Genomic DNA, 26,800 nt, shown 5'->3' on the forward strand with positions numbered 1-26,800 from the left:
AGCAGCCATAGGAATGGTGGCAGAAAAACAATGTGAAAAATTCACAGATACCATCTATGTAAGAGAAACAGACTGAGGGGATTTAGGAAGAATACAGAGAAACACCAAATGACTATAAGGCCAAAAATCTTTCCAAACTATAATGAATTTTCCTGTGTAATATTCAGATTCCTCACTCCCTCCCTCCTACTTCTGGTCTGATACATTCATTCTCCTAGTGCTGAAAATGTGGGCATACAAAACTCTCTGCTGAGTTACTTCCAGGCTTGGCCATGGGCTGAAGAGAGCTGCGTAGGCAATGTCATTACACCCTGCTCAGAATAACCCATGTCCAAGGACTGATTGGGTCGACAGTATAAAGGCCCAGATACCTTGCTCCAATTTGATTCCACTCTGAATGCCATTCCAGTTCTAGTGATCCTTTGGATGGGATCTTTGTTAGTTGAACTTCTACTACTACTCAATTCTATTTATTTAACTTACTAGAAATGTTGATTCTTACAGTGTTTGCCAGTACAATTTCTGCATGTAAATCTCCGTCTCAGAGTCCTCCTGAAAGAAACCAATTTGTGATTCTATAGTAATCCTAACACAAATAAAGGAAATGAAAGCAATATCACCTTATTCTCTTTTCCTTAGGTGACAGTTAGGAAGACACTAATTAATCCTGAATCAGCCTTATTCTTCAGGTGTTACTAGAAAGCTAGGAAGAATCAATTACATATTCTGTACGAAAAATATCTCCCTTATAGCTTTCAGTGGCAGAAAGTCTTCAAGAATAATATTTACAGAGCAATGAAGGAAATCCAACCAAGATGTCATACAAAATCAGAATTACACTGATCATATTCCTACTCTACCTGAGCTAACTGCTTACATGCTCACACTCAAGAGATTCTCAGCATTGATAACTGCCTTTTCTCTGAAATGTGTATTTTAAAAAGATTGTCCCCCAGATATCGTGTTTTGTCCCCCTAGTTCACCTATTCCAAGTGCTATTTTCTGTAATCCTTTGACTCCACTGAGAACTCCTACATATCAATGTTACAGTTTTTCACTATGTATGATTCCTTATCTCTTTTTGTAACATGGTATTGCCTAAATTCTTATGTTACTCTTCCCATCTTTCACTGCAACTGGACAAACGCATCCCATTATTAGTCCATTCTGGGTTCATACCCAACTTGGAATATTAATAGGAAAAGCACATTACAGTGTTACATGATCCCACTTTATTTATGTGCACAAATCCCAAATGGAATTACTATATGTATCTATTAACTTCTCATTCCCATGTTCCTATATAGCTTCTTTATATCTCATCTTCTTATTTAAAACTTTATCCCTTTTACACACTGTACCCATATACTTATCCGAAAACATTCCATAACATTTCATTTGAAAAAAAAAAAAATTAAAGCAGTCAGAGGAGAAAACCTCATACTTCCACAACCGGGTTTAACAATGCTCTTCATTTGAAGATTTATATTGACTTTGTCCATATCACAAATTAAGAAATGCTCTTAAGGGTGCCTGGGCGGCTCAGTTGGTTAAAGGTCATACTCTTGATTTGGGCTCAGGCCATGATCTCATGGTCATGAGATAGGCCTTGCATTGGGCTCCACACTCAGCAGGGAGTCTGCTTGATATTCTCTTTCCCTCTCTCTCTGTTCCTCCCCCTGCTCTGTTTAAATAAATAAACAGATAAACAAATAAATAAATACCTCTTTTTAAAAAGAATAAATTCCCCCCTTTTTTTAAGATTTTATTTTTTAGTAATCTCTATACTCAATAAGGAGCTTGAGTTTACAACCCTGAGATCAAGAGTCATATGCTGAGCCAGTCAGTCACCCTAAAATACCTTTACTTTTATCTAAGTTCTTTTATTTGTGATCTGGATGCCATAACCCTCCATTATCTCCAGGATTTCAACACCAAAATCTTCCTCTCTCACCTTTTATGATCAAGAATTCTTTCTCTTGTATTTCATTGGTTTTATTCTAAAAATCCATATTAAACAAATTCTCTTGATCCAATTCCCTCTAGGAAATTCTTAGTTCTCTATTGTCTATTGTAAAAATAGTAGTCTAAAACAAGTGTCTACATTTATATTCCTTTCTATTTCCACACACATTCTTCTCATGTTTTTTCATGTGGACTACTATATCCACCTAGTTAAAAAACATACTTCTAAGCTAGATACTAACATATATTTGCACAACTATTTTTTAGCTGATAGTTATATATTGGACTATGTTATAAGGATTGCCACAAGTTTCCTACTCTGAAACTCTCATTTACAGAATACAGGTAACCAGATTCTTAAAGATATGAATAAGGAAAATAAATTTTAATTGGATATCTTCATTTTTAATCTTCATAAATATAAAAGATGGAGGTACAACACACAATATTCTCAAGAGAGAATATTAATTAACCATAGAGTTTAACTATCGGTGTAACTTTGCCCTAACATCCAAGCAGGTGGAATTTGGTGAGTTCCTGTTTCCATACAAACATTTGAAAGAGATGAAGTAGTATTAGTCATAGTTTCCCATAGAAATACAATCAATAAGATGTATGTATCTGTGTCTAGAAAGAAACTTCTTCGAAAGTATTGCCTGACATGATTTTGGAGGCTGAGAAGTCTTACAATCTACCTCTGCAAGTTGGAGGCTGAGAAATGCCAGGGATTTAGTTCTAAGGCTGGAGAACCATAGAACTGATGATGTAGATTTCAGTGTAAGTCTGAAAGCCTGAGAACCAGGAATGCTAAGAGAAAGAGAGAATCACTGTTCCAGGTCAATCTGTCAGGTCAATCTGTTAGAGAGAAAGCACAAATTCTCCTTTTCCCCAAATTTTTATTCTACTCAGGCCTTCAAGGGAATGGATTATGCCCATTCACTTAGAGCAAAGAGTTGATCTTTGGATCAACTTTGGATCTTTGGATCTTTGGAGGGTAGATTCACAAACAGATTTCTAAGCAGAAGTGTTTGGTCTTTGCAGGAAGGAGCACTGCTATTCTAACACTTTCTGAAAATGGGACTCTCTCCATGTTTGCAAAGGTCTTACACTTTCTCAGTCCCAGAGACACCTATCTGTTCTTGAACTGAAGTAAATTATGTTGGGACTTAATAAAAATAGACAGTAAGAGTGTCAAATGTGACAGTAAAAGAGAGCTGGTCCATTCTTAGCACATTAGTCGTGGTTTTGAAAGACACATGCTTACAGGGTAGTACTTCCATGTTTGATAAGTTCTAATCTTTTGAAGCAGGTTTGCTTTGTTTCTTGTTACTTGTTATTAAATACTGCATTCAACGTTTCTTAGAACACTTCACCATTCTGTATATTTGTAATCAACAATTGCCAAATGTCAAAATAAATAAATAAATAAATGAATAAATAAATAAATAAAGGGCAATCAATTTAATTCATTCTACCAGTTGAAATGCTAATCTCTTTTGGATACATTCTCACAAACGCACTCAACAATAATAACAATAAACAATCCAGATATCTGGCCTTCCTATGACTCAATCAAGTTGATACATAAAAGTAATTGTCACAAGGTCTATGTTCAAAAGACTGACAAGCCTTTATATATATGAGCTAATATAGGAGAAACCCATGAAGATATTAGCTACTATCTATTTCAATAATACATATACTATTTGACACATGTGAAGCATACCAAGTTATAAAATAGAGTCTTCTAACTGAAGTTTGTTTTTGGACTCTGAACCTTTCATTCATTAAAAAAAAAAAAAAATCAATAGATCTATTAATTGAATCCTAGCACAGTAGAAAGTGTTTATCTCCTGATATTTGACATATATATTCTTCCAAAAGAAGGCATATTTTTTTTGAAAAACATCAAGACAGTTCAAGTAATTAATGTAGAGTTATCTGCCTTACAAATAAGAGACCTAGCCAATAAGGTTTATTAGAGAGTTGTTTCCGATATATTTAAAGAAATAATAGTTCTGATCTACATTATTACAGAACATAATCAAGAAAGAAACTTTAATGTGTTTACTGAGAATCTAGGGAAATGCTGATCAGAAAAAGAAACTGGCAAACAGTGTAGCAGCAGGAAAGACCAATTACACTTCTGAATATTTACTCACCATTTAAATAGTAACAAATGTAACTCAGTAACACAATAAAGAAGCAATATAACACAGCAACATTTCATCTTTGAAGTAAATCATTTTTTAATATAGGATATAAGTATATTTCATTCCACATGTTAGGGGGGGGAAAAAGTCATTTCCTTTAGAGATGTTGAACCCTCATTCATTTCTGTGCGTTTGTCTTGGCCACCTTACCTGTATTTGCAAACTTCCCTCCTATCCACTCTCCATTTTCCTCCCCCGGTTTATTTTTGTCTTTACCACTAAACACAATTCACCATAACACACATTTTAACTATTGATTATTTTTATCATTTTTTATAGTCTTTCTTACCCTAGTAGAATGTAAGGTCCACAGGGCAAGGAATTTTGTCTGTTTTTTTTTTTTATTATTATTGTTTTCATTTCCCCCTACAAATATAAATCTTAGTAGGCCCTTAGTAAATATTGATTGAATAAATGAGTGCATGAATCATTCCAATAGTTTTCAAAAACCATTCAATAATATTTAATATCTACTCTTCATAAAAATCCTCTGTAAAATATAATTAGATTTTCTCTTGATATGGAAGATATCTACATAACAACCTACGAGAAAAATAGAGAATACCCATGTATGTAGTGAGAGACAGACAGACAAAGAAAGGTTCTTATTCTAGTCCTACATTTGAGGGAAAATATTTTAGTAATTTTCATTCCTTTATCTTCTGCATGGGGACAATGAGGGAGCTAGGAGAAAAGGATAATTTTGGGAGACGAACAGATTGAGAGCTATAAGATAAATTTATTACTGACACTAAATTTTTATCCTTCCTGGTAACCTTGCATCCTGGCATGTGATTTTGTGTCCCTCTCACCAACAATAAATGTATGTATGTGAACCTTAACTTGGGCCTCGCCGAGTGACCTGTTTTACCAGTGATATACGTACTGAAGTGATTGTTTTGATTTTGAGCTTAGGTCTAAAAGAAACCTCACCTCTCCCGTTTGTCTTCTTGCAGCTGTCTTATCTGCAGGAGACTCTGTCCCACTTAGGTCTGTGATCTCAGAAGGAGAATGAGATCCAGCACAACATGGAGCAGTTGGTCTCCGGCTAGTTGGTAGACTATTGTGGTGAATTTTATGTGAAAATAAACTATAGAGAGATTGACTTGAAAGTCTAAGAGATCTAAAGATAGAGGGGAACAGCACATGATAATAGAATACACTTTTAATAAAGTGGAAAAATGGCTATTTAGTGACAAATGTTAGAAGGTTAGCTTTACCTGAGTGTGGGCCTTTTAAGCTGCACTTGTTGCATGCCTGGAAAAAAAAAAATGATGAAATTAAGTACCAAGTCCTTATCTGTGGAGTCCTCTAGACACATAGTTCTCACACTTTGGAGCAAATAAACAAGAAAATTCACCAACAGGCTTACTGGTTGTCAATTTTCTTATAGATAAGATATCATACCTGAAACATTATTTTTTTCTTGATTTCCCTAGAGTGTTGTTAAGAATCTAAAGAGTGGTCAAAATATGAAAACCAGTGTAAGATATTTTCTCACATCCAAGCTCCACCAGACTTCCTACAGCTTTGTGAGTAACAAACGGTTCACCCTTTGTCAAGTAATAGAGAAGATTCTGGGGTTTTTTGTTTCATTTTTTGTTCTGTTGTTTTTTGTTTTATTTTTTTCCCAACCACTGCATCCTCTGAATAGCTCTCCTTATAAAAGCTTGTTTATTACAAATCTGTTTCATATAATTCAAATGGCATATAGGGCAAATTAAAAGTGGTAGAGAAAATAATCTTTTGGTGCAGCTATTATAGTCTCATATTGATCTTTTCCAAGGCACGAATTAAATTCATAGAAAGATGCCCTGGTGAGTTTAGAACTGTGGGAGCTCTAAATGCATCAAAAGGCTATATTGGTGGGCAATCCTTCAAGCTGCTAACATTACTGCAAACAACTGGCATTCAGGCTGAGATGTTATATCAAACAAGCAGTATAGAGAAAAGATATTTGAGCCTGTTACACATTTGGTGATGGTCTTTCTGAAGTTCACTATGCCATATATCCCTTGGACAAATCTGTACTCTCTCCTAAGAGTGTCAACTCTGTCTACTGACTGTTATCTATTTGAATGCATTCCACAATCCAACAGATTTTATGCATCATTCAACCAACTCCAAAACCACATTAGATTGTGATGTTCTCGCTGCTCATATTGGAAAGTTAAGGAAATCAAGACTTTGATTCGTAAAGACTTTTCAGTTTTTCTAAGTTAAAGTTTAATATTTTGTACCTACTCATTTTTCTTTTCATATTCTAACTTGCACATACATTTTTACACATAATATAATGACTGTGATCCAAAAAGGAAGAAAAAATTAAAAAAAATAAAAACCTGAACTGTGTCTATTTCAAGAACAATTAATCCAGGTAATTCAGTAACCAAGAGGGGAAGTACATACAGGGAATATCTCTACTTTGTTGGTCTTTTGCTATGTTAATGTATTAACAGTTTTATGACATGTGATCAGATCACTTAAAAACTTTCAATTAACTTGCAAAAAACAAATTTTAAGATACATAAGTTTTGTCAGAAAAGATTAAATAAATGAATTTTAAACTGTGACCTTCAAGAAGGAGTGTTATAACCAGCTGCTCTTCATTTCCACTGAGAGTTAAAGACATGTTTTTTTTTTTTTTTGTTTTTTGTTTTTTTTTTTTTTAAATCACAGCAGGAGTGAGTTAGATTGAACAACAGGAAAATACACTTGTCAGAAATTCATAGTAGACCCTAAAAAATATTAGCAAGGGAGATTTGTAAACTTCTTTTCCATGAAAGTCTGCAAATAAATTAGATTCTACAACCAATGTGATGACCATGAATTCTTGCAAATGAGTCAAGGTGGTGAACAGTGGAATGCTAAAGTAACAAAAAGTCTTTTACTGTTCTGTATTAAGATGGTAGAAGTCAAGTAACACAAAAGTCATTTCCTTTACCCCATACATGGCTTCCTTTTTTTCTCCCTATCTCCTAAGAATTCATAATAAGTAAGTCAGTTTAAACTGATGAATTCTCTGTTCCCAACATGGTGCTTTGCTATGAACAATAAAGACCTATCCCACAACAGAAGATACAGACACAACCAAAATTATGTCATTTTTTATTTAATTATCTCATACTTCTCTCTTCATGCTGAAAGACGCCACATATTTTCTACTGTGAAATTATTTATTAATGCCTGGATATCCCTTTTTATCTGTACTTGCAAAAAAATAGAGTGAATCAATAAGATCTTTGTATTCAGAAAACATTCTGCTCTATTTTTGAAAACATATTTGAATGACTTGGGAATAAAATGTCATCATGAAAAAGAAAAAGCAGTCAAAAGGGTATTCTCCTCTCATTGAAATATTCATCTAGGTTTTATTTTACAACCTAATGTACACTTAATAGAATAAAATAATTTTTTGTAACTAAATGAGCCATTTAGGGGTGTCTGGGTGGCTCAATCGGTTAAGCATTTGCCTTCAGTTCAGGTCATGATCCCCAAGTCCCAGGATGAGGCCTTGTGTCCTCGGGTGGTGCTACTCCTACCCCTGGTCTTGGTCTTGTACTTGCCCCTGTACTTGGTCTCTAATAAAGAAATAAAATCTTAAGAGTAAATAAATTAACTATCTATATTCTTTTTTGTCTGAGGCATTGGGGTTGATTTTTTTTTTTTTTAATGGGCTCAATAATTCTTCCTAATGCTATGTTTATGTTCTTTGGCAATATCTTTGCCATTCTCCATCAAGAGGCAGGATATATTTCCTCATCCATTGAATCTGGGCTGGAAATATGACTTCCATTGAGCAAGAAAATGGTTCACAGATGACATCTTGAATATTCAGGAGATGATCCAAACTAACTTCTTTCTTTCCCTCTTCAAACATTGCTCTGGGGCCACTATCTAAACCTCACTCCTTGCAAGATGAGAAACCACATGAATGAGAATTGAGGAATCATAGTCCCCATGCAGCACCCACCAACCACACGTTGGCCTTCTTCGTTGGTTCTTTATCTATTGGCCATCTTTCAAAGCCATGAGTAAATATCATTCAGTAGGATACAGTGAAGTCAGGAGAGAAAATTAACCGAAAGTTGTTTAGTGGAGCTGTCTAGCCACCAGTGTTCTAAAGCAGTGAATATGTAGCAATACTGGCTTAAACTGTTTCTGTGGAACGAATTTTGCTGTGCCTTGTCTTTCTTAATTCCTGTGAGATTCTGGTGTTTCTGCTTTCCACTGGTTCAATGAACTTTTTGATGAACTTACGTTGCCTAATCAAAAGTGGTTTCTATTGCTTACAGCCAAGAAGTAACAATGTCACAGTACCTGAATGACTGGAAACCACAGATTTTCACAGAAAAGGGGAAAACCTGTGGTGGACACCTAAGTTTGTCAGCACTAAAGGGAGTGAAAAATCAAGAGATGAGTATCTGGTTATGCAAGGCACATAATAGGCAAAAACAGCCAAATAAATTCTTATATTTTATCCTCTAGACAGTAGTTCTTACAATGTAAGGGGGTCTTTTAGGGTGATTAAGAAGGTACCTCTATGAAGGAAATAAAAAATTCAAGATATACATTCCTTTTAATGGCATTGGATACTTTTTATGAAATAAAACTCAAGTACATATTAAGTATTATACATTTTAGTCAATATAAACTATAGCTTGGTGACAAACAACTTACCAAATTTTTATTTCTTCCATTCTTCCTGCCATGGCCCTTTCAATCATAGCTAAGTACCTATTCACTTAAATTAAAAGGATCCACAACTTAGTTTAAAGAATAATTTTGATTTTTTTTTTTTTCTGTATACTTCCTAATGATATCTCCATGTAAAAGTAAGTTGACCACCATCCAGGTAAGCTTATAGGAAGTTCCATAAGGTCATCATAGCCTTGCCTCTTCTATTGTTCTATAACAACAAAAACAACAATAAGATGTTGCTCTTTTCAATCATCACTGTACATTCTGGTGAATTCCTGAAAAGTCTAGTTTTTAAATATCTGTTATTTCAGAGAAGTTAGAAGTGCGATTGAGAGAATGTGATAATTAAGATACTCCTAATTAGGGTGACAATATCATTTATTGTTTAAGCAGTGACAACCTTATAATCAAATGGGCAATTATTAATAATTATGCCTGGGTAATGGACATAAATTAAACTGTTCCAGGCAAAATGGGATGTACAGTCTCCTTTCCTTAAACCATATTAGGAATGCATTCCTCTGGGTTTTCTTAATTCAACTTGTGGTATTCTTTTCTTCAGTAATGTTCAGCATACTTGTAAGTATTTTTTTCAAGGTTTAATCTTACTGCCTTCTTCAGCATCTAGTGTGGTATATGGCATGCAATTCTCTCAAATATTTAATAAAGAGGTTATTAAATGCTACATTTCCAGCATTAAGGGTAGAAAGAAGAAAAAGTCCAAATTAAATTGTTCCAGAAAAAAATAGTTCCTTATTTTGTGTAACCATATTATAGAAGGCATTGTCTATTATGTTATTTTAAATCTTTATTTTAGTGACAATCATTTTATACTTCTGGAATATAATCACAGAAAGTTACATTAATTGAAGAACTTAATACTTCCTCCCATCCATAATGAATGTGGTACAGCTCTTGTATTTCTAAATTGAGTACGGATGCAAAAATAGAGAAATATCATAGGTAAATAAAAACATTAATATCGGTAATTATTTTACTATATAATTGTGTGACAACTTTTTTATTTTCAAATTAGGTTTGGGATCTATTGATTTTATGGATTTGGGGTATAAACATAATTACAACATATGTATAATTTTATAAGATTTCAGATTACCTAAAATGTTTGAATATATATGAATTAGAAATATAATCAAATGGTAGTCATTTGTCACTCACTGTACTCCTTTTAAGTATTTTAGTCAAATATGCATTCAGTGTTTCTAATGCTATATGTGATGTAAAAGTTATTCTTTCAAAGAAGAACTGTTTATAGATAGCTCAATCAGTAAATGTTTTATTTTTCACAAAAATCATGGAAGATAAATAAGTGCCTTCTTTGCTTTTTTATTTTCACACTTTTCACTATTAAAATTCATCTATAAATTATTTTTATAGTTTTTTTGCAACAGTTTGCGACCATGAAGTAGAATCTTAAGAAAGAAAAAAATGCAAATAAATTTTGAATTATTACTTGAAAAGGTAATATGAGAAGCTCTTATTTAAAATTCAAAGAGTTGCTTACAATGCTATTGATATGTCAACATTTTTTATGCCTTCCTCTTTTAAAACACACACACTATTACATTGTAAAAATCCCCAAATATTTTAAAGATATTTTATTAAGTAAAGAAATAGGTTAAGATAAATATGTTATAGAAGGAAGTATATGTTTCATATTTAGAAATATGTATCCTTGCTATAGCCATGTTATCAATAATTAAATTAGAAGTTAAAATAATATGAAACATGAAATTAACTCTCCATTCTGGTCTAGTTTCTGTGATATGGTACTTTTTTTTTTTTTACTTTTTTTTTTTTTTTTAATTTCATTACTTTTGAAAATACTTACACATCTTAGTCAAAACAGTATTTTAGAATCCTCACTTGCTTGGCTTCATCCAATTTAGAAAACAAATTTAATTATCAATTTTGAATTCTCAGTTTTATCAGATATAGAAGACAAATACATTTTCTAATATACATTCTACTTTCAGCTACACAAATCTTTGACAGCATGATTGAGTGTTTTTTTTTTGACACATCCCCTACCTTGAAAAATAACCTTTACAATCTTCTTGAGTTTTGAGATAACAAGATCTTTCTGCAAAACAGACACTGAGGAAATAATCACGGTGGCTCGCTCTGCCTGGCACCCCCCGTTTTATCAGCTCCCTGCTCCTGCTGTCCTCGTTGACCTCCAGAGTAGAAGCTGAAGAGCATCTTAAGGCTTTTTTCAGAATTGATTAGAAAATAGGCAGAGGAGTAGCATGAAAATTAAAGCCTGAATGCACACTTTCCTTTCCATATATATTTAGAGTATACTTATTAATGGAATTTAATAACAAGTATGAATGCAATTATAGGCAATTTACTTGACATTTGTGTCCTCAGAGCATTTTAAATTAGAGAACAAAAAGTCAACACAAGGAGGGAATGTTATTAAAAAATAGGGTTAACTATAGAGAAGTTTACTTGGTGCTTCATAGAATATATATGTATTTTAAAGCTTAATAGATACTACTAGATGTGGTCTTTAGAAAAATAACAAGCTTACTATATAAGAGGTCTTATAAATTTCTATCTCAAAATAGGTTATGCTGTCTTTGAATTATTTTTTTTTTAATTGCAGAATTCAGTCATTTTGTAATCACTCGATAGGGAAGGTAAAGGTGAAAAAGGAAACCTATAAGTCATTTAATCTTAACTTTAAGATTTTAAAATTTGGATATAAATTATTTAAACTAAACATCGATATTTAGTTTGATTTATCAATGAGTCCTTTCAAGTGAGTGAGACAATTGTGAATCTTAAAGACACTCAAAGTACAATCAAATGCATACGTGCACCCAATATACATTTGAAAGTGCACATACATACTTAGATGACAGTTATGAATATATTGTCTCTAATACTACTGAAACTGACTTAAACTGCAAAAAGGAGTAGTCTGCAAAATTATAGAAAAACAGCCTCATTATTTAAATAAATGCAATATTTCTGGCATCTTTTTTTAATTAAAATAACCCTTAAGATCTGTTAATAATGATAGCACAGATAGGGGATATAAAATAAACCATAATTCAGAAACAACTTGTATGAAATTGCAAGAATGAGTAACACCAACACACCTCCTAGATCAATTCCTCTGCTGTCTTCTTTCCCTCAGTTCAGATCTATTTCATTCTTTCAATTGTTATGACAAAACCAAAGTTTGTGCTGGCTGTCTCCTTTCTTGCTATCACATTTCTTATCCACATTATGACAAAAACCAGTCTGTTATGCCTTCAACAGCCAATGTTTAAATCCCTCACCACCTTGATCTAGAAATTACTTCAAGCAGGACTAACTTCTGCATGAATGACCTATGCAGTAGGTCCCTGTAAATAGGAGGACCCTCACCTTGATTTAATGCTCTGTTCTTTGTTTTCTTTAAATTCTTAATGTTTTAATTAAAATTGAATATATTCCTTTGGCGCTCCACTTTTAATATTATGTAATGAGACCTGATTGTAAAATTTGCTTAAATGGATCCATGCTTCTGCTTATGTTCCCTCTAGACTTGGCAGGACAGCCAAGGTGATCTGTCAAAATTGAAGTTAGGCCATATTGTTCCTTTCTTTAAAATACTCTGGGGGCACCTGGGTGGCTCAGTGGGTTAAAGCCTCTGCCTTCAGCTCAGGTCATGATCTCAAGGACCTCGGATCAAGCCTTACATCGGGCTCTCTGCTCAGCAGGGAGCCTGCTTTCCTTCCTCTCTCTGCCTGCCTCTCTGCCTACTTGTGATCTCTCTGTCAAATAAATAAAATCTTTAAAAAAAAATACTCTGACTATGTCAAAACTATTTTTTTGATTAATAAGGTCATATATGATTTCTCCACTCTCCTTTCTCTCTTATTCTCCTACAGTTCTCTCGCTAATTCTTTCTGAATCAGGCACAAAATGTGTTTTCCTAGGCATGCACATACTACAATATAATGGATTTCAATTTTTTTTTTTCATTTGTTGTTTCTAAGACTAGAGAACATATTCTTAATATGGTCGACACCCCCACCCCACAAGGGAACAAGAATAGACTCTTCAATGATAAAACAATCTCAGATATTAAAATTAGTTTTACTCCTCCAATGTTCAGCCCTACTGGTCAAAATGTTATTCTTTGGATTGGATTTCATGTAGTGGGACAGCTAAGAAATGTCTGAAAAAGGCTCCTAAGAAGGTAGATAATGATATTAAAAAAAAAAAAAAAGTTGAACTTTAGTCTACAATATTTTCCTACCAGATACCTTAAATTATGTTAATTTCACTTTTTTTACTCAATGGGGTCTTCCCTGACAAAGTAGCTCAATGTTCAAAATTTGCTCTCCTTTCCCCCATCTCCCAATAAATAAACTATTTCCCTATTACAGATACACATCACAATGCAACCTGTTTTATATTTTATTTATCATGTATAGTGTCAGTTTCTCTCACTGAAACATAAGTATCAATAGAGGTGAGCTTTTTGTCTGTCTTATTTGCAATTGTATCTCAGAGCCTAAAATAGAACTTTTCACACAGTACGAACTCTCTGGGCAAATCTGTGAATGAATAAGTCGAACAACTTGAAAAGAATAAACTGCCTAATGTGCAATGAGTTTATTGTAAATAGTTAACATACAGTTTGCATCAATAAATTTTATCTGTAGTCCTTTAAATATTTGGAAAAAAACATGAAAATGTATTATACACAGGGATAAAGCCTCTAACTGGTAAAATATTCAAGTAGAAGAATGTATTTAGTTTAAGCTCTGGCTTTCAGACAAATGACAGGAAGTCAAAATATTTTGGTACAGAAACAGCAAACCTCTTCATGCTGGAAGCACTTTTCTTTTACTGACAGTATAAGATATCTTATTATACCTCAAATTCAAATCCACATAATAAAATTGTAATGTTTCATTCCAAATGAAAGTCATTATTGGATGCATAAGACTTTTATAATAGACTTGTAGGAACACAACTAGTCCATAAATATGTTTTGACTACCCTCATATTTGAAAATCAAAATACACATCGAAATCTATTAAAAATCAGAATAATAGGTAATACCAGGCTGTTCCTCCCTCCTAGCAGCAATGACCTGAAGCTGAGTGGCCTCTTGAACTTTTAGAAGAATTACATGTTTCTCAGTTGACTTCAATATCTGATACTCTAGACAATTTCTCTAGACAATTTTCTACCTCTGGACCAACTGGTACTAACTCTCCCTCTCTCCTTGGCTCTTTCATCCATCACCTTTATCATAAAGTGTTTAATATTTATCTTCAACAATTAATAGCAAAACCATTTTCTTAAAGGTATTAGTCTAAGAAAAGACTGAGAGGCACGTGAGATGTTGATTTGGAGCAAAGGTTAAGTACAAAAGCCTTTCCCAAAATTTAATTAAAAAAATACAACTGTGCACACATATATTCTAAATTTCAGAAACACATTTTACCATATTCTTCCTCTACCTGTAAAACATGCATCTTTCACAGTTAGTAGCAATATTTATAGAAATGTTAGTATACTCATTTTTTCCTATTAATATTTGATCTCAAAAATACCTATAATCCTAATCAATTATATTTAAAAGTATCATTAACAAGTGTTTTAAAGCTACTTGCTAATAACAACAGCTTTTATATATTCTTTTAAATAATATTTTATATCCATAGGTTATTTTTCCCTTTAATTATTAATTTTGAACCAACAATATCCTGAAAATTAATTAAAATCATAATGTTGGCTGAATGTAAGTGTAAGAAATGACTTCTCCAGAAATGTGATATCTCACTTCAAAAACTATGATATTTATATTACCCTATTAAGGTTCACAGTATATTACCATAACATATATTTAGGATATGCTTGCTGATTATTAGTAAATAGATTAATGATCATAAAAATATCCAATAATCTACTTTTCTTATTGTTTCTAGGATATTTCCAGTAAAAGTCACTTATTATAAACTAAATGTTACATATATATGCATTAAGATGCATGAATGTATATGCATACAAATAGATGATGCTTAAGATTTAAGGCTTATCCAGTGTGGTAAGTATGAATTATTTTATTTTACTTTTCAAACTGATAATTGGACATCAGAGTACCTGAATATTTTGTCTCATTTAAATGCACAGCAAATACAAAAATACTACTTTGATAAGTAAGCCCATGAATTATAATTCATATGACAATCTCATGTAACCTAACCTGCAGGCATCTATCAGCCAATGATATTTATTTGGAAATTATTGGGAATCAGAGCAATTTAAATAAATCCAGGCAGTCTTCCAAGGCTATGTGCAAGAACAGAAGTCTTTACTTCTGTGAAAAATCATCTTCCTTGCTGCCAATTAAAATTATCAAGTATAAAGAATAACAAGATTATATTTAACTATGTCAAAAATCTTTAACTAGGTAAATGAAATTGTATGTCTTGCATATTTGTCTAAATTCTTGTTAGGAAATTCTGTATATAAATGCACATGAGTGAGAAACACTTTCTCTTGGGAGAAAAAATTCTCTGTTTTAATATTTACTTCATTTAAGTTCTACTTGATTAAAGAGCAGTTTTAAATCAAACATGTATAAAGGTGTAATCAAATCTCCTTTAACTCCCCATGTGCTTCACATAATTCCAAGTGATTTAATCAATATTTGGCTGGGTGACAGATGTTAGCATCAATGGGCCATATGGTGTTATAAGTATCTACAGACAACAAAATAATAAAAATTCTATACTGATCTCCAGTCCTTTAAATTCTAACCTTATGATTGCTGGCTTTTAAGAGAAGTTATTAAAAGTAACATTTTTTAAGAAAACTCACTATACAAAAGTGGATTTTTTTATATATATAGAATGCCTACTTTAAAAATGTTTATAAAGAGGCGCCTGGGTGGCTCAGTGGGTTAAAGCCTCTGCCTTCGGCTCAGGTCATGATCCCAGATCCTGGGATCGAGCCCCACATCAGGCTCTTTGCTCAGCAGGGAGCCTGCTTCCTCCCCTCTCTCTCTGCCTGCCTCTCTGCCTACTTGTGATCTCTGTCTGTCAAAAAAAAATAAATAAAATCTTTAAAAATAATAAAATAAAAAATAAAAATGTTTATAAGCATCATGATATAAACTGTGAAATATTTCATCCTGTATTGGTGCACTCATATTGGTAATACAAAAATTTACTCTGGGGTGCCTGGGTGGCTCAGTCTTTAAGCGTTAAACAGCTGCCTTAGGCTCAGGTCATGATCCCAGGGTCCTGGGATCTGGCTCCCTGCTCAGCAGGAAGCCTGCATCTCCCTCCCATGCTCTACCTGCTTGTGTTCCCTCTCTCTGTGTGTCTCTCTGTCAAATAAATAAATAAGATCTTTTAAAAAAATTATTCCAAAATTCTAAAATCTTATATATGTAAAATATCTCAGTGTTTCCTTAATGCACAGAAACAAACAAACAAACAAAAACTTTAATTCAATCCACTCTTTTTAGAACATCCAATGTTAGCATAAGTACCTTGAGGAAATTATCAGGGCATAAAGACACATATAATGTGTATTCTTGCACTTATTATTCCTGCCAGAATAATAATCACTTAAAACCAAACAGGAAAATATTTTGGAAAAGATTTCCTCATGTATCTGAACTAATTTATAAGTTCGAACTAGTCAATAAAGGACAGTAAGTGATTTATTTTTCCCCTCAAGCAACATGTACCTTAAATTTTTTATTAATTTTAAATTTCCACAAATTTAAGCCCATGTCCTAGAGCACAATCATCATTCTAAACACTGCCACAAATCAAATTTAATAAATCATATTTTCTTTCCCTACCAAATTGGAAGAAATTGGAGACATGAATAACTTGATTTTCTTTCCAGTGATCTTGGAAAGTAAAGTGAGGGGAAGAAAATGTTCTTTGCTCTTTTTCTGGAATTGAAATGTCTTCTCTGTCAAACTTATACCCCATCTTTCTATGAAAGTTTTATTTACCATCTAAACACTTCACTTGAAAAGTACTTTACTATAATTTCTTTTTTTTAACCCTAAGATGTATTAATTATCAAATATTTTAATATTTATGGTGGTTATGTAAAGAACTTCCATCTTCCAAGTTATATAGCAAGATACGAAGAATATTTAAGACCTAAGATCAAACTTAACCTAACATGATCCATAAGAAAAATGGAACTTGTAAACCAGAAAACCCTCATACTCATTTGTTGCAAAAATTGTAATTAAACTGATGGATATGTAATGTTTTAAATAAATTAAGTACTGAGATGTTGAAAGATATACATGCCATTTAGTTATAGAGTCCAAATCACTCATACAGAATAAAATGTTAAAGCCATTACTTTAACATCTTGGATATTGGTTTCTAGGAGTTAATAAATAAAGCATAAGTTTGCTTTGAAACAATGTAATCTTATTTAGATTTTGTGTGTGTGTGTGTGTTTGTGTTCCTAAACCCTCTGATCAGAGACTTTCCATTCTTACGTATTTGTTTACTGAAGCATATGAAATCAAAATAAACTTGTTAAGGTTTAAGTCATTTGCCCTACTGAAAGAATTCTCTCACCACTTCCCTTTCTTCACATGATCCTTGATGTGTCCAATTTAATAATGGTTTTCTGAGAGAATTACTGTCCAGAAGAATCTTGGAACATGTTGCCAATTATTACCACAATCTATCAGATCTTTTGTACCACATATTTGCCATCCCTGTTCTTTTTTTGTTTAGATTAACTGTTTTTGGTCTACTAAATATCTAAGAAATACTTTTAAGAAAGTTATATGTGTGGTGTATCTCCAAAATTCTTTGTATCTGAAAATGTCTTTCTGTTGTTTCAATTCATGAAAGAAAAAGCATCCTAATTTTATATTCTTGGGCTTCATATTTTTCTTCAAACTCTGTAGGTGTTACTACAACTGCCTTCTCGCATTTAATATAGGACAGAAATAGACCTACATCCTAATAAGTTTACTTTTGTTCATATTTTTCTTCAAACTCTGTAGGTGTTACTAAACTGCCTTCTCGCATTTAATATAGGACAGAAATAGACCTATATCCTAATAAGTTTACTTTTGTTCCCTCTTAACCACTTCTAGATAATTGTACCAGGATACTTAAAGAATTATATTTCCAGGGGCACCTGGCTGGCTCAGTGGGTTAAAGCCTCTGTCTTTGATTCAGGTCATGGTCTCAGGGTCCTGGGATCGAGTCCTGCATCGGGCTCTCTGCTTAGCAGGGAGCCTGCTTCCCTCTCTCTCTCTGCCTGCCTCTCTGCCTACTTGTGATCTCTCTCTGTCAAATAAATAAAATCTTAAAAAAAAAAAAGAATTACATTTCCAGCTTTAATTGTCACAGAATTTATGACAAAGACAAAAAAATCTCCTAGTGAGAAACGCAAGGTTCTGTTTTATTTCCTACTCGAAGACTTCTCACAGGCTACCACTTTTGAACACTTTCTCCTCTACTTGTTCTTTTCTGTTACTCTGTGTAACATAATTATGATATTATGTGTGTATTATGTGTATACACAGATATGAGACATTATCTACTGACCACCCTTGAGGCATATAATAATTTAGATTATATCCTACAACTTACTGCCAACACTTCAAAATTTCTGATATATAATTAAATAGTGATGGTGATTGTTGTATCTTTAAGTAGCATGTGCCAAGAATATGAAGGGTCTGGATTTTTAGCTTACTTGCAAACTAATATGTTAGCTTGCAATAAATTCATAGAAAACTTTGCCAGAGACAAAGGGAAATGTATTAGTCGATGTGATAGCAATAACTCCAGACACATCATTGGGTTGTTCCCCGAACTGCAATTTTTATAGGGTAACACAGTGGGGATCAAATGATGCCTTGACATGCAGGAGGGGCCTTTTAAAGAAGAGGAGGCCTGACATGAGGAAGCCCCATTCTGTGAAAGGAGCTACCAGCAAACCTGTCCAATGTTTGTCTCTGTGAGAATTATTATCTTTACTATCTTAGAGAGTAAAATCTGCTCAAAGGGAGACATTATCTTCCAAGGCTGCTTTCTACAAAAACATCTTTGAAAAGATAGTTCAAAGTAAAAATTAATAGTAATGATAATGCCTTTATTTCAAAGGTATGCAAAAACACGAGAGACTCAAGGAAAATTTTCTCCCTACGTATACACTTAAAAGTCTGTTTCTTGTTCAAGCAAATTGGAACATCTTCTGGTTAGCACAGTTAAATGAAGCAGTTGGCACCCTTATACATCTTCCACCATTCCTCCTTTCTCATATGTTCTGTCACTCTTATTTTTCCTGCCATATTATAAAGATTTATTTTACAGTCCCTTCTTCAACTATATTTAAGTGTGTTATGATTTTGTTAACAATTCAAGAAAATTTAGAGATAATAAACTAAACGTTTTGCTTGTCTCCATTTCCTTGCGACACCTCATTAGAATGGTAGAACTAAATCTCTTAATAGTGAAGAGGCTCCAAAGCATTTCTAGGAGAAACAAAAGTAAATGAAAACCTATTGGTGGCTAAAACGAAGCAAGTCATCAGCAGCCAAGATGATATGGGATTTGTAACTAAAGAAAAACCCAGAAACATAATTGCAGTCTAGACAAGTTCAGGAATGGAAGGGGTCCAAAACAGTAAAATAAATGAAAGTTCATCTCTACAGCAATTAGTCCCTTCATTGTGCCAAATGCTCTCTCTCAACCCTCTCCTCCATTGCTACTAAAACTGAATAAGGAAGGACAATTCTTGTTTTCCCAATCAAAGGAAAACTTTACAAAGATGCTCTTTTCTAGATGAAATAAATGACTTTGTGGAATTTAGGATTTTAGGATACAATTTATAGTAGCAGATTGCCCTTTTCTTTCCTGACATATCAGAAATATTGATTTATTTTCATTAGTTTTTCCTAAAAGGTTATAAGCTTCTTACAAAAGAGAGAAAGAAAGAACATGTGCCTGTACACGAGTGAGAGTGGGGAGAGAGGCAGAGGGGAATCTTAAGCAGGCTCCACGCTAAGTGTGGAGTCCAGTGCAGGGTGGATCTCATGACCCTAAGATCATGGCCTGAGAGGAAATTAGGAGATGGATGCTCAACCAACTGAGCCACCCAGATGCCCCCAAATATTTACATTTTAAAAATTATGTCCTCCATTATTTCTTTGAATAGAACTTCTGTTCATTCTTTCTAATGTATATATTGAGTACATAGATTTGTCTAAAATCTACATCCTATACTTCAGTGACCTCTATTTCCTTATCTTCTCAAATCTAGGATTGCTTCTCAGATTTTCCCTCTACACTGCTATATATATATTTTTTTTGCATTGTAAGTTATCTTCTATATCATTTAAAATATTATTTTGGTTTTGTTCTTTTCCTTTTTTATGCAATTCTTTTGAATCATGTTTATTTCCATTTTTATTCATTCATTATGTTTTCATTTTAACCTATTCTGTGTCCACCAATTTTTACTCACGTTTCATGGAACTCTTCCTTAGAAAAATGTTTTCCCATTTTGATAAAGCACATTTCAGGGCTAAAGGCTTTTGGATCTTCGGGTTGATATTTGTATTAGTTTACAATATTTTTTATTTCTCTTTCTCCCTCCTCTCTATCCCTCTGTGTCTTCCTCTGTTGTCTGTCCCTTCCTTCCAACTCTCCTTCCCTCCACTTTTTCTTTTTCTCTTCTTCGTATCTTTATCTGATCTTGACTTGAGAAAGCTCTGTCTGAATAAGGATGTTAAGTGACATTGGAGCTCAGGTTTTTCTTGGTCCTTAGGAAATAGGTCAATTTCTTCCTCAACACCTCTAAATGGAGGGTGGGGTGACTACCCAGTTTTGGTGTATAACACTGTTTCATTTATCTAAGCCTCAAGGAACTTGATATTACATTGTATTCAGTCTCCAGATGAAGCATGTAAAAATTGGACTGCTGCGTGCCCTCTGCCAATAGTATTGTTACGTCTCTACCTCCAGACCCCTTGGGCATTGCACATCTGAAGATAGGCAGGCTCAACCATCAAAAAAAAAATTATTTTTGCTCAGTGGTTTACTGAAAACTTCAAAAATAGCATCGATTTTCTAGTTGGTAAACATTCCTGCTGAATTAGGAAATATAAAGCTTGATGAAAGACAAGTAGTCCTCCTCACCCTAGCAAATTATCAATAGGCCTGTGATTGTGTCTTACCAACGTGATTTTACCAGTTTGTGTAGATCTGGGAACATTCAACTTAGTTTCACCATTTGCTGACAAAATGTTTAAATAGTTTACATTGAGTGTTTTTAAGTAAATTATTAACTAATCTATATGGGGGTTTGTTTTCAAATCTCATTTTATTTATTTAGTTGTTTGTTTATTAAGGGAGATGAGAGAGACAGAGGGGGAGAGAGAAAATCTTAAGCAGGCTCCACGCCAGTGCAGAGCCTGAAGTGGGTGGGGCTCAATCTCACAATCATGAGATCATGACCTGAGCCAGAATCAAAAGTCGGAAGCTTAATTGACAGAGCCACCCCTCAGATATTCTCAAATCTTATTTTAAAATAGTATCTTTGAATATCAATTTAGTAATATAAAATGGAAATGAAACCGCCAAATATTTCAACCTTTGGCTAGTACATTATAAGCCCGGTGATAAGCAGATAGGCCCCTCAACTCCCCCACTGAGAACTGTTATTTTAAATAGCCTGCAATTATGCATCTTTTGACCTTTGAGATGCAAATCTATCACCCAGTACTGTTTCTTCAATAACTGGAGAGCCCACCCTTTGACAAGGAAACATTCAGGGAGATAATTCTGACCCTTCTGGCCATGTGGGAGGAAAAGGGCCTAAGTGGTGGGAGCCATGCTCCTAGTTGCACCACTGAAAGTTTGTGTCTCCCCCCAGATAAATGCCAGCTAGCAAGCCAGGTGGCCTGTCACAGGGGCCAAGCCCCTGTATTCAACCTTGGTGCTTTTCCCCTTGCACACCACAACCTTTTAACCTTTTTTGCCTTTTCCTTCAGTGAAGTTGAGTTCAATTCATGCTGGACTCTCTTCCCTATTGCAACGGTGATTACTGAATAAAATCTGCCCCTACTTCTGTAACCAATGCCCAGATTTGTTTATCTTGAACAGTGAACATAAATAATTATAGGAAAGTGAGTGATACTGGTAAAGTGACTATGTTATAAGAATATGTCTTTAAAGGGAAGGGGATTCAGAAGTGGGCAAAATGGGTGAAGGAGATCAAGAGATACAAACTTCCAGTTATAAAATAAATAACTCATGGAGATAGAATGTACAGCCAGGTGATTCTAGACAATACATTTATTACAAAATTGAAAGTTGCTAAAAAGTCTTAAAAAGTTATCATCACAAGAAAACAAATGTTATGAATTTGTATGATGACAGATGGTGAATGGACTTAATATGGTGAATAATTCACAATGTATACAAATATCAAATTATTATGCTGTACAGCTGAAACTAATATAATGTATCTCAATTATACTTCAGTTAAAAAAAGTGACTACATTATAGGAATATAGTCTGTAAGTATACAGACTGACTACATTTTTTTTCTGCTTCCTTTTTACTTAAGAACTACAGTCCTGTACGACTAGATGCCTCAGTGGGTTAAGCCTCTGCTTTCAGCTCAGGTCATGATCTAGGGCCCTGGGATCAAACCCTGCATAGGGCTCTCTGCTCAGCGGGGAGCCTGCTTCCCCCTCTCTCTGCCTGCCTCTCTGCCTACTTGTTCCCTCTGTCAAATAAATAAACAAATCTTAAACAAACAGACAAACAAACAGACAAAAAAACTACAGTCCTGACTTTTTCTATCCACATTGTTCCTATAATATGTTAAAGAGATTGACTAAGTGGCAGTTTTAGAGACGTAAATGAAGCTTAACTTCCATTTTGGTTACACAAACCAAAAATATCTTGGCACACAACCACTGTACCTTTATAATTTACTTCTCATGTTGGGAAAATCACCAATAGACATACTGTTTTGACTTATTTAATTATTTCTGAGAGTTCTAGGTGCCCTAGTATTTCTTTTGAATCTTCTGCTAGTAGGGAAATGCCTGGATAATTTAAATTGAAATATTAAGTATAATTTACCCTGCTTTTTCTTTATCCGGAATGAAGTCAAGAAGATAATAATATTATGAAACTACATACATGGATAAAACTACCCATGTAAACATAAACACATAAAACAAATAGGATGAAATGTGGGATACTGGAATAGCCTTCTGCCTCAAAACCAAATGATCAAAATACACACACACACACACACACACACACACACAAATATATGTACCACTATGTGCATATAACTCTCCTTTTCCTACTCTATTTTCTATGTTTGTCAAGTTTATTGAAATTGCATTATTTCAGATACACTTCCTTAGTTATTATGGCCATTTAAAAAATATATATTTATATAATATTTAGATTAAAAACTCATCTAAGACAAAATATGGGGAAACATTTATTAAATAGAAAGGTAAGCAGAAATGTAACAAAATTTGGCAAGTGTAATTTATTATTTTTTCTTAGGCCGGAGTACAGAGATAGAGGATGGGAAAAAATTTTATGTCCTTTTACAAGTTATAACTATTACAAAATAATTCAAAGTTGTTACAGCAGGAAATGTTTCATAGCTTTAAATATTTTAAGCAAAGAAATGGTCACTTACTCTAGCTATTTGGTATCTTAAATTGCAATAAAGATGTTTTGGGGACTACCTTGTGAGTTACAGTTCTAATGTTTTTATAAAACATAGACATAAATATAAAACCTGTGTTCTGTCACAAGTAAATGGCAAACACGGATACCACTATTTTTAGCAAAGGGTTTTTTAGAATTATATATTAAGTATATTTGCATCTAGTGCTAGGACCATGAGAGAAAAGTATGTGGAGAGGAAATTATTACTATAAATTTTTATGCATTAACCTATTTTAAATTCTTTATTGGATGATTTTATAGAAATGTGCTTGGGCATTATCTAACTCTTCCAGTTATGGTGATTGAAAGTTCCAATTGTGGAGTTTTATAAGGCTGATAACCACTGAATAAAGAAAACAAATATTATACTATGGTAATAATTCAAATAAACCATAGCCCCATTTAGAATTTTGTTCTTACTAATATTTTAATTGTTTTATTAGCATAATGTTAGGAATATTCACAGATGGTAATCTTGCTTTTATGCCTTACAATTAATGGTAAATAATAGAGAAACTTGTAATCTTTTATACCTTCTCACTTTGGACAAGTTTATTAGCATAGTTGATATTTTTATCATTTCTATGGTGCTGTACAAAAAAATGTATCAGTGAATTTGCATTAATTGGTTACAGATAAGAAATCTTATATTAATAATAATGATAAAGATAATACTTTTTAAAGTAAAATGCCCTACATTTATAATTTTTGAATCTTCTACATCTGATCTGAAATGCTAAGCTTATTTCTTTGCTTATCATTACTTCTAAGGAACATTCCAGCAGAGAGAGAGAGTGTATAATGCTATGCTGTACTTATCAGGTTCTTCTTCAAAGTCACTTTTAAGACTTTCTTTTGCCCCCCATGCTTTTCACTTAGCTTAGTAACCATTCAACAGATGTAAACTACAGGAGGAGTGTGGATAGTGTATCTTAGTCATGTTGGCGTCTCTATACTTTGGGGAGAGTAAGGCAGCCGAAGAAAGCTATATTAAGGGGCAGACTCATAAACAAGGTTGTGCATGTTAATTATATCTGATAGAGGTAGGTTTTCAAGCTGACTCAGTCTGCAAAATAACAATATAAGAACTCTTGAAATATTGTGTGAGCCCAAGACATAAAAATTATTTTACCATATCTTATGTAGTTAGGTCTCATTTTTAATTCAATTCAAAGCAGGAAAAGAAAAAAAAAAGCTGAATTTGTTTCACCTCATCTACATGATTCAGAAGAACTTAACCTTCAAAATGATTGATAGTGACCCAGTTTGCAAGAACGGGGGAAGCCTAGAAATATATTTTTATGCACAGTCACCTAGTCGAAGCTTTCCTGTGTAGCTGTGATACTAAAGGTAGGTCATCCTCAAGAAAGAGAAAGAAAAAGTTACTCGACTCCCACTCTTGCACTAAAAGAGGCTGCTTGGGGCACCTGGGTGGCTCAGTGGGTTAAAGCCTCTGCCTTGACTCAGGTCAGTATCTCAGGGTCCTGGGATCCAGCCCCACATCGGGCTCTCTGCTCAGCAGGGAGCCTGCTTCCTCCTCTCTCTCTCTCTCTGCCTGCCTCTCTGCCTGCTTGTGGGTCTCTCTGTCAAATAAATAAATAAAATCTTTAAAATAAATAAATAAATAAATAAATAAAAGAGGCTGCTATCTGCAGGTTCAGACAGAGCAGAGTAAGGACTAAGTTAAATGCTGAGCAGCTAGTAAACATCTTAAACATCTGGAAGGGGCTCATTGTATTGGCAAAAGCAACACCAGAGAATATAAATATGAGGCTAGGCTGCCTGGATCCTCTGATGGCCCCTATGTTACTTTTTATAGGGTGAAGTCCTTTGCTATCATTGTGACCTGTCCCTTTCAGACAGTGAAGGATTGGTGGGATTTAGAAATGAACTTGGTGACCTTTACATTGCTGCTTTAATAGGGCAGTTACTTCCCAAAGAACACAATTAGCGATCTAAAAGAAGAAGGGATTCGAATAATAAGAGAATAATGGGCTTTGTTTTTCCTCTTCTAATTTTCTTCTCCTGCTTTAGAAAATAGGTGAGCATTTTTTGCTGCTTTATCCAAAGATGGAAATCTTTGAGGGTTTGGGGAAAGGGAGAAAGGGACAGCAGGTGTTTTTCATGGGATACACAGGTAAAGGAGTGGAGGAGGTGGCCAGCTTAGACTGGAACAGAAAAAAGGTGAAGTCATCCCCCCGCCGTGGGGCCTTCACATTTTAAATCCAAAAATCAAGAGGAAACAGTGTTATATCCAGGAAACAGAAGCTGTCAGGTAAGCCTAAGACCCGCTGCTTTCCTGGGGCCAGCTTTGCCCACAACAAAGCCTGGAGCAGGAGCTCTTCTTAGCTCAGGGCATCTCCTCCTCCATCAGGAAGGACCTGGCTGAGAGCGGATTCCCTGTCTGCGCTTTATAATGAGCCACCACAGTTCCAACATTCCCGTTGCCCTCTGATAGCAAATATTGTCTGTAACCTTTTAAGCTTTGATATTTCTCTCAGAGCTATAAATTTGTTTTCTCTGAACTATAAATTTCTTCTCAGATATTGAGGAACAGCAATATATCAGAACAAAATCTCTCTCTAAAAACAAAACGAAATAGGGCAGTCAGTACTGAACAACACAAAGCACCCACACAAACACCCCACAACATCCACCAGTCTTTTCAAGACAATTCTGTGAGCAACGTGAGTGGGAACATAACCGAAAGTCATTTTCCAGCTTAATCATATCAGATTATTGAATACCTTCATCGTCAGTCCAAGGGGAATGAATTTTGAGAGAAGCTTGGGTCAAGGGAGCAGGATGTGGGAGCAGGGTCCTGCCGTTCTCTCCTCTGTCGGGTCCTTCCTTCACATTCCATCACACTTTCTTCCCTTGTCCCACCTCCCTTATTTTCAAATAACCTAGAAATAAATTTCAACCTTTATGAGTATTTAAAATTCATCTTGATTTTCTTCTCTGATAAGCAAAGTGTAAAACATTATAAAATAGAAATCAGTATCAGCAAAAGCAGTATTCTCAATAAAGACCACACATAATTGTAAAGAGGAAAAGTTAAAAAGTACTCACTAGTTATAAGGGTGCATATATTATTAAAACTGAAGATTAGCCACACATTTATGTTAATGAGCCGCAGACTGAATAATTGCACTAATAGATATGTCT

General features: G+C 34.0%; 1 long non-coding RNA gene across 1 annotated transcript in view; it reads right to left on the reverse strand.

The window, feature by feature from the left end:
- Nucleotides 1-5,399: 5,399 nt before the first annotated feature.
- The window catches only part of LOC131831315 (uncharacterized), a 38,720-nt gene continuing 17,319 nt past the window's right edge, over nt 5,400-26,800 (reverse strand). Inside the window, exons 2-3 of the long non-coding RNA XR_009353593.1 lie at nt 26,380-26,538; nt 5,400-5,435 (exon numbers count right to left, since the gene is read on the reverse strand). This is a non-coding gene — a long non-coding RNA (uncharacterized LOC131831315). The remainder of the gene's footprint in view (nt 5,436-26,379; nt 26,539-26,800) is intronic.

This window comes from Mustela lutreola, chromosome 5 (genome assembly GCF_030435805.1).
Source record: "Mustela lutreola isolate mMusLut2 chromosome 5, mMusLut2.pri, whole genome shotgun sequence".
NCBI classification, from domain to species: Eukaryota; Metazoa; Chordata; class Mammalia; order Carnivora; family Mustelidae; genus Mustela; species Mustela lutreola.